Source organism: Triticum urartu, chromosome 1A (assembly GCF_056163025.1).
Source record: "Triticum urartu cultivar PI428250 chromosome 1A, HENAU_Tu73, whole genome shotgun sequence".
Taxonomy (NCBI): Eukaryota; Viridiplantae; Streptophyta; class Magnoliopsida; order Poales; family Poaceae; genus Triticum; species Triticum urartu.
In genome coordinates, this window is record NC_141873.1 from 64,494,720 (window position 1) to 64,504,039 (window position 9,320).

The 9,320-nt window shown below is 46.2% G+C and overlaps 1 pseudogene; it reads left to right on the forward strand.

Annotated features, from left to right (window-relative positions):
- The first annotated feature begins 1,822 nt into the window (after positions 1-1,822).
- On the forward strand, positions 1,823-2,596 carry LOC147990043 (uncharacterized; annotated as a pseudogene).
- The last annotated feature ends 6,724 nt before the right edge of the window (positions 2,597-9,320 follow it).

Consider the following 9,320-nt stretch of genomic DNA (forward strand, 5'->3'; position numbering starts at 1 on the left):
CAATGGTGGTGGGCCAAGAGCGAGGCCCATTGATCCCGGTTCGTCCCACCAACCGGGACCAAAAGGTCTAGACGAACCGGGACCAATGGCCCACGTGGCCCGGCCGGCCCCCTGGGCTCACGAACCGGGTCCAATGCCCCCATTTGTCCCGGTTCTGGACTGAACCGGGACTAATGGGCTGACCCGGCCTGGACCTTTGCCCCCTTTTCTACTAGTGAATGAAGACATACTAATTTTGAAATGAAGACGTGAGTTCATCATTTCGCCTCTAAATTTTTCGCACGTAAACCAATCACAATTTTACCATGGGTTTGATTTGCTGGCGCATTTCAGGTCTCGTGTGCTATATGTAAGACATTTTTTGGCATTTACCGTGCATGTTGGCATATAAATCAATTCCTAGGCAGACTCCATTTCCTATCAAAAGGGATGAGGATTGTCGTTCGATCTGGGAGCATCCAACGGTGCAGACGTACGATCCGTAGGGTTTGGGCTCTGGCCAATCAGAACACACGACTCAGATCACGCGCGCAGCGAGGGGGGCATCGACCACTATTTGGTAGGCACACGGCTTTCGTGTGTGAACCGTGTGCTATTTGAATTTTTTTTTGGGGAGGGGCTATTTGAAAACATGTACATGTGTTGTCGAAAGGGATGAGGATCGCCGTTTGATCAAGGAGAATCCAATGGTGCAGACGTACGATCCGTGGGGTTTGGTTGCTAGCCAATCATAACGCACGACTCAAATCGCGCGCGTGGCAGAGGGGGGGTGCATCGGCCACGGTTTAGTGGACACATGGCTTTCGTAAGTGAACCGCGTGCTCTTCGAAAACATTTACATTACCTAACATCGTATTTTTTTTCGAATGAAAACATGAGTTCATCGTTTCGCCTCCAACTTTTTTCCACGGTAAGAAATCATGAGTGTAGTGGAGAGTGTCATATACTAGTATCATGAATATATAGTACATATGATACTAGTGTATGATACTACCTTTAATTAATAATAGCGCATAGTATAATACATAGAGTATAGTATCATATATAGATCATATTTATTGCCATGCATGACACACAGCATCGCATTTAACATGATATGGTATCTACCTACTATATGTTACTCTAACTGTAATACCCAAAATGCGGCTATATCTCCCACGTGTCGGGGCACGACTTAGAGGCATAGCCGCATGGTAGGCATGTCGCAAGAGGGGTAATCTTTACGCATCCCATGTACTGAATAAGAAAGGGATAAAGAGTCAGCTTACAATCGCCACTTCACACAATACATAAATATATCATACATCATCCAAGGTACAAACAATGTTAGCTTTTTTAATCTTGATTCACATGTATCTGCATATTAGTTTGCTTGTCCATGCATATAGGTAGTTGTAGCAGGTGAAGCCTTGGAGAACATGCATGAGGTGAGATGCGAGGCGCCGTGAGATATGGCGCATGGCGAGATGCCGAACGGTGGCGAGAGGCTGCTGTGTATGCATGTCCGAGGTTGTTAGCTGCTGCTGCATGAGTGGCCGGGTGGTGTGGTTCCTAGAGTGATTCTAGGAGAAGATCAAGTCATTAGTTAGTGGTGTGAGTGGGTGCGTGCATGCAGTTAGTGGGCGAGTGTGTGGCCCGGCTGCGTGGGCGTGAGTCTACTTAAGCACTTGTACGCATATTTGCTTTCAAGAGAGAATATAAAGAAGAGATAATCGTCGGCTGTGTGATACAGCGGCCACCAAATATCTGTGTTCTTTGTTCTTCCGTGAGCTTTGAGGAAGCTAGAGGAAGAAGAAGAGGAGCTGGCGATCAGCTCCAACAATTGGTATCAGAGCTAGGTGATGACGAAGACGATGCCGCGTGACTCTTCAGCGATTGGAGCATTGGTGCCGAGCGACTCGGCGGCGATGGCGGCTGCCGCGACGGCGGCGGCGGGGAAACTCCCGTTCCCGCTGCTCACGAGGACGAACTACGCGGAGTGGGCGATGAGGATGAAGTACCTCCTGCGTGCCAACGGCGCATGGGCTGCCGTTGATCGCGAGGCGTCGTCCATGGAGGTCGACAAGGGTAAGGAGGAGATGGCCATGACGATCATCTCCCAGTCGATCGACGACACAACGTTGCTGCGAGTTGCGGAGAAGGAGACTGCCGCTGATGTGTGGGCGGCGCTACGCTCCATGCACGTGGGCGTCGAGCGCGTCCGAGAGGCGAGGATTCAGTCCTTGCGCTCAGAGTTTGACGGCCTCAAGATGGGTGATGCGGAGTCCGTGGATGACTTCGCGGCGAGGTTCACGACGCTCGTGGGGCGCATCCGTGAGCTTGGTGATGCGATGGAGGAGAAGTACGTCGTGAAGAAGCTGCTCCGAGCCGTCTCCAACAAGTTCATCCATGTTGCGTCGTCAATTGCGTTGTTCGGCGACACCAACAAGATGGCCATGGAGGAGGCCATTGGTTCACTCAAGGCACACGAGGAACTCGTCAAGGGGCGTGAGACGGGACGCGAAGAAGAGCAGCTCCTCATGGCGAGAGGACACGACTCGTCGCGAGGACGGGGTCGTGGCCGTGGACGCGGTGGAGGGCGCAGAGACAAAAGTGAGGTACAATGTTACAATTGCCGCAAACTTGGTCACTTCGCTTGGGAGTGTCCCAAGAAGAAGAAGGAGAACGAGGAGGAGAAGGCGCTGCTGGTACAGTACGTCGATGACGAGCCAGCTCTCCTTTGAAGCTCCATGAAGAATTGGGAAACAAGATTAGGGGGGTGATTGTTAGCTTTTTTAATCTTGATTCACATGTATCTGCATATTAGTTTGCTTGTCCATGCATATAGGTACTTGTAGCAGGTGAAGCCTTGGAGAACATGCAAGAGGTGAGATGTGAGGCGCCGTGAGATATGGCGCATGGCGAGATGCCGAACGGTGGCGAGAGGCTGCTGTGTATGCATGTCCGAGGTTGTTAGCTGCTGCTGCATGAGTGGCCGGGTCGTGTGGTTCCTAGAGTGATTCTAGGAGAAGATCAAGTCATTAGTTAGTGGTGTGAGTGGGTGCGTGCATGCAGTTAGTGGGCGAGTGTGTGGCCCGGCTGCGTGGGCGTGAGTCTACTTAAGCACTTGTACGCATATTTGCTTTCAAGAGAGAATATAAAGAAGAGAAAATCGTCGGCTATGTGATACAGCGGCCACCAAATATCTGTGTTCTTTGTTCTTCCGTGAGCTTTGAGAGGAAGCTAGAGGAAGAAGAAGAGGAGCTGGCAATCAGCTCCAACAAACAAAGGACCGACTACGAAACCAAAATGAAGAAACATCACCCCAAATGCTAGATCCCCGATCGTCCCAACTGGGCTCCTCTACTGATCATCCGGAAAAGAAACATAGTAACGGCCCGAATCCTCGTCGAACTCCACTTGAGTTCGGTAGCGTCCCCTGCACTGGCATCATCGGCACCTGCATCTGTTTGGAAGTATCTATGAGTCACGGGGACTCAGCAATCTCACACCCTTGTGATCAAGACTATTTAAGCTTAAAGGTAGGAAAGGGGTAGTGAGGTGGAGCTGCAGCAAAGCACTAAGCATATATGGTTGCTAACTTACGCAAAAGAGAGCGAGAAGAGAAGCAAAGCACGGTCGAGAAGCTATAAATGATCAAGAAGTGATCCTGAAACTATATACGTTCAAGCATAACACAAGACCGTGTTCTCTTCCCGGACTCCACCAAGAAGAGACCATCACGGCTACACACGCGGTTGATTCATTTTAATTAAGTTATGTGTCAGGTTTTCTACAATCGGATATTAACAAATTCCCATCTGCCCATAACCGCGACACGGCTTTCAAAAGTTAGAAACCCTGTAGGGGTGTCCCAACTTAGCCCATCACAAGCTCTCACGGTCAACGAAGGATATTCCTTCTCCCAGGAAGACCCGATCAGTCTCGGAATCCCGGTTACAAGACATTTCAACAATGGTAAAACAAGACCAGCAAAGCCGCCCGAATGTGCCGACAAATCCCGATAGGAGCTGCACAAACCTCATTCTCAGGGCACACTGGATAAGCAATCCATACAACTAAAACCAACCCTCAAGTTTCCCTGAGGTGGCGCTGCAAGGGGCTCTAGTTTGGACCAACACTCAGAGGAGCACTGGCCTAGGGGTTTAAAATAAAGATGACCCTTGAGTCCATGAAACCCAAGGGAAAAGGCTTAGCTGGCAAATGGTAAAACCAAGGTTGGGCCTTGCTGGAGGAGTTTTATTCGAGGAGAACTGTCAAGGCATTCCCATTATCACCCAACCGCATAAGGAACGCAAAATCAAGGAACATAACACCGGTATGACGGAAACTAGGGCGGCAAGAGTGGACCAAAACACCAGGCATAAAGCCGAGCCTACCACCCTTTACAAAGTATATAGATGCATTAAAGTAAATAAGAGATAATAATGATATCCCAACAATATCCATGTTCCAACATGGAACAAACTTCACCTTCACCTGCAACTAGCAACGCTATAAGAGGGGATGAGCAAAGCGGTAACATAGTCAGACAACGGTTTGCTAGGAAAGGTGGGTTAGAGGATTGACATGGCAATATGGGAGGCATGATATAGCAAGTGGTAGGTAGCGCGGCATAGCAATAGAGCGAGCAACTAGCAAGCAAAGATAGAAGTGATTTCGAGGGTATGGTCATCTTGCCTGCAAAGTTCTCAGAGTTGTCGAAAGCTTGATCCTCATTAGCGTACTCAACAGGTTCCTTAATCACGTACTCATCTCCCGGCTCTACCCAAAGGAAGAACACAAGCAAAGGACCAACAATCAGTCACGGTGCAATGCACAAGCAACATGATGCAAAACACAACATGATATGCGAGATGTGATATGCAATGCATATGCGTGCTCTGGAAGGAAAAGAATGATCAGAGCATCAACTTGGCAAACCAAGTGTGCCAATGAAAAGATGAGATGATTTCGGTCGAAATCGATATAAAGATCACCTTAAACGGATGGATGGTTTGCAAATGGCAAGCAAAACAAGAATGGCACAATTATGCGATTAAAAATATGACACCATCTAGAATGCAACAAGAAACTAAGCTACTGCACTCCAACATAACAACAAAGTATATGGAAGTGATTTACTCAAGATGCTTGACAAAACATGAACATCGATCTACGGCTAAATCACACAAGAGTAGGTTCAAAGAAGCATGAAAAAAGTGCATCAGGAAGCCATGTTTAGAGCAAGCAAACAACATGCTACATGAACATATCATAGCAAAAGAAGGCATGGCATGATTGTAATAAATGCATAGAACAAAAAGTCGCTTACTGATCATGAGACAAAAAGGCACAGAAGATATGATGGCACCCATCTAAACATAGCAAGTTTCATTAACAGTTTCAGACTTGGCAGAAAACAGAGCATGGCAGAAACAGAATTATGAAGGCAACTTTGTGAGCTCGAATCACTCACCAAAAAGCATTGCATGACAAAGCAAGCATACTAACAGCAAGATGACATGTTCATGAAGCTAACCATGGAAAGATAAAGTTGATACCATGCATGGATCACTAGCAACAACCATGGCAAAATTGATTAAAATGTAAACAATCTGCCAGGAACATTTTATAGCAAAAGTAGAGCAAGATTAAGACATGCTAGGGCACTCCATAATTGCAAACAGGGGCATGGATAGATAGAGCATAACCATATGTTCAACACATCCTTACTGAAGCAACTCACAACAAGCATGGATCTCACTGTAGCATCATGTTTACATGGCATCAAAATAAGAGCAGGCACAAGACTTAGCAAAATCCCAAGTCCCTGAAAACAACAATATCACGAAAGCTACTTTGCATGTTTGTGCTAGTCACCACATAGATCAAAAAAATACATGGCAAGCACCCCTGTAAATATGGAATGACATAGATCAAAACACATGTAGAGATCATTCCCATATGATGCACACATCAAATATGACAAAAATGACAAATCATCATAATATGATAAGTAGCAGCAGCTAACATTTTACAGCACCCTTGCATCAATGATTTTGGCACCAATATGAACTCAAACAGGCATGCTACAATGGAATGAAATTAAGATCATGTCCCAATGAACATTTTCATATATCATGCGCATGAAACGGAGCTATGGTCATAGAGTTATGATGCAATGTACAGGGGTATACAATGTTGCAGAAAAAGACTTGGAGGAAAAAATGACCTTCTGGATCTCAGATCTAGGGTTCTTCGAGGTGCGCAAACCTAGGTGGATCCGAGCTCTCGCCCGAGTTACTCGCCGGAGAGGAGGGGGTGCTCCCCGGAGAAGGACGGGGCGGCGTTGGGCGATGCGGTGGCGGAGCGCTCCGGCAGGCGGCGGCCGGAGCAGCGGCGAGCTAGCGCGGGGCGGCGGTGAGGCGCGGTGGCGCGCGTGCTCCGGGAGGCGGCGGCGGGACCGGCCGGCGCTGGGCGAGGGTGGCGGTGCTCGCGGGAGCGGTCGGCGGCATGGATGAGCCGCGGCAGCAGGCGGCGGCGTGCAGGCCCGGCGAGGCCCGGTTCAACCCCGGGGCGGGCCGGATCTGGGCCCCGGGCGGCTGCGGTGATGTGGGCACGGGTGCGCCACGTGGCGGCGGCGGATTAGAGGGAAGCGACGGCGCGGATGTGTCTGGCGCGGTCCGGACGCGTCCGGCGGCAAGGAGGAGCGAGGCTAGGGTTTTGGACCGCGAATTTGAACAGGGTGCACATATTTATAGGTAGGAGGAGGTAAGAGTGTCCAAATGGAGTGTAGTTTTCGCCCACACAATCGTGATCCGACGATGGAGGACATGGAAGAGGTTTGGATGGGTTATTGGGACGTTTTGAAGGGGTGTTGTGCTGCAACACAAAAGAGGCCTTTGCGGTTCCCCGGTTAACCGTTGGAGCATCAAACGGACTCCAAATGACACGAAATTTGACAGGCGGTCAGCCGATGGTGTACCAAGGCCGCTTGGCAAATCTTGGTCCATTCTGAGAATGTTTAACGCCCGCTCATGAAAATAGACAAAAGGGGTCCGCCGGTGCACGTGGGAGTGTCGGATTGAGAAACGGACAACGGGGAAAATGCTCGGATGCATGAGACGAACACGTATGCAAATGAGATGCACATGATGGCATGATATGAAATTCATGACATGAAAAAAATGCAAAACAAAGACAAAACCCAAGCACGAAGGGAATCTCATAACTTAAAGCCGAAAATGGCAAGAGCCGAAGTTACAAATATGGAAAGTTACATCCGGGGTGTTACACTAACCCTCTTTATATATATTTAATTCTTTGCCACATCAGCATACTTGTTATTTCCGAGTGCATGACATCGTCGGCCACTATGGCCAGCCTTATATAGTGGGGAGTATCATATACTATATATATATAGTATCATGCATATGATACTAGTGTATGATACTACGTACGTACCTTCATAGTGCATACTCCCTCCTTCCATCTATATAGGGCCTAATGCGTTTTTTAGGACCGCCTTTGACTATTGACAAGATTAATAGTACATTACATGCACAATGTGAAAATTATATCATTGAAAGCTCCTTTCACACATGAATTTACCGGTGTGCTTTGTGTAAGTTGCATGTCATATATTATTGCTCCAATATTTGGTCAAAGTTAGCCTCGAAAAACGCATTAGGCCCTATATAGATGGAAGGAGGGAGTATATAGTATCATAGAGTAGTACTAGCTCCCTCTGTAAACTAATATAAGAGCGTTTAGATTCCTAAATATTGACCTAAACGTCTTATATTAGTTTATGGAGGAAGTATATATCATAGATGACCGTATTTATGAATGGAGCCGTATAAGGCTGGTTGTAATGGGGAGTATTATATATATACTAGTAGTATCATGCAAGCATATATATGATAGTGTAGCTAGGATACTACTTCCGTGATGCATAGTATCATAAGTTAACATCTTAGGTTGCCTTACTAATTGTCATGCATCACACAAAGTAGTAGTACAACATTTAATATGACACGGTATGATGATATGATACAACATCCTCTCTTGTGTGCCACATCATCCAGAAAGTCTTGTTGGCATGCATGATACCGCTAATAATAATACCATTACAACCAGCCTAAACCGGAGTGGAGAGTAGTACACTAGTAACATACACATATCCCTAGACTATATATGTTACTACCTTCATAGTGGGTAGTAACATAAGTATAGTTTAATGCAAAGCTTCATTTCTTAGGTTACAGACTCATCTTGCATTGGGACATGTGATGCTACAGTAACTAGCTAAGTTAATGAAACTATCTCTCTCCTCATTAACTTATTGCCACATAAGCAAGTTTGCTAAGTTGGAATCGGTGTTACTGCCGAAGTTACACCCACTATGGCTAGTCTGATACTAGCTAGTCGTCTATGATATACTAGCTACCTCACTAAGAGCATGCATGGTTAATAATACAACCAATGGTCGGCTATAAGAAGTTGCCATGTCATATACAGCCAACCACTTAGCGGGCATGTACAATAATAAGTTTTATATAAGTACTAGTTTATCAATAGTTGGCCCACCTTACATCCTCACAAAGTGTCTTGGGTCTCATGTTGCAGCTGGCTCTACTAACCAAGAGCCCACTTCTCTTCTCTTTCCTCCAACTAATAAGCACATGTATATTATTCTATTCCTTATAGCTAGACTACCCACAGTGGGAGTAACATAGGTAGTAACATCACACATATCTAGATAAAATAGATGATGTGGCAAGCAATAAATGAAGAAATGGAGGAAAGTGGATATGTGTGATGTTATTACCTATGTTATTCCCACTTTGGGTATAGTCTTACTATAGTATGAGACTACCCATAATGGGAGTAACATAGGTAGTAACATCACACATATCTAGATAAATTAAGTAGATGGTGTGGCAAGCAATAATTGAAGAAAGAGAGGAAAGTAGTAACATAGCTAGTTACTAGTACTATGAGCAACATCACATGTACATATCAAGGCAAGATGTGTCTATAGCCTAATAAATGAAGTGTTGCATGTTACCACACATATATGTTACTCCCCACTATAGAGTTTGTAATATACACTAGTAACACATGGGCATGTTACTAGTCTATGTTACTACTCATTGTGGCTAGTCTGAGTAACATCACACATCCAAGGGCAAGATGAGTCTATAGCCTAATAAATGAAGTGTTGCATGTTACTACACATATGTTACTCCCCACTATAGAGGTAGTAACTAGCACACATGCCCATGCGTTGCAATGGGTTGATAAAGTTATAGGCATTATTCTACAGACAAACTCAA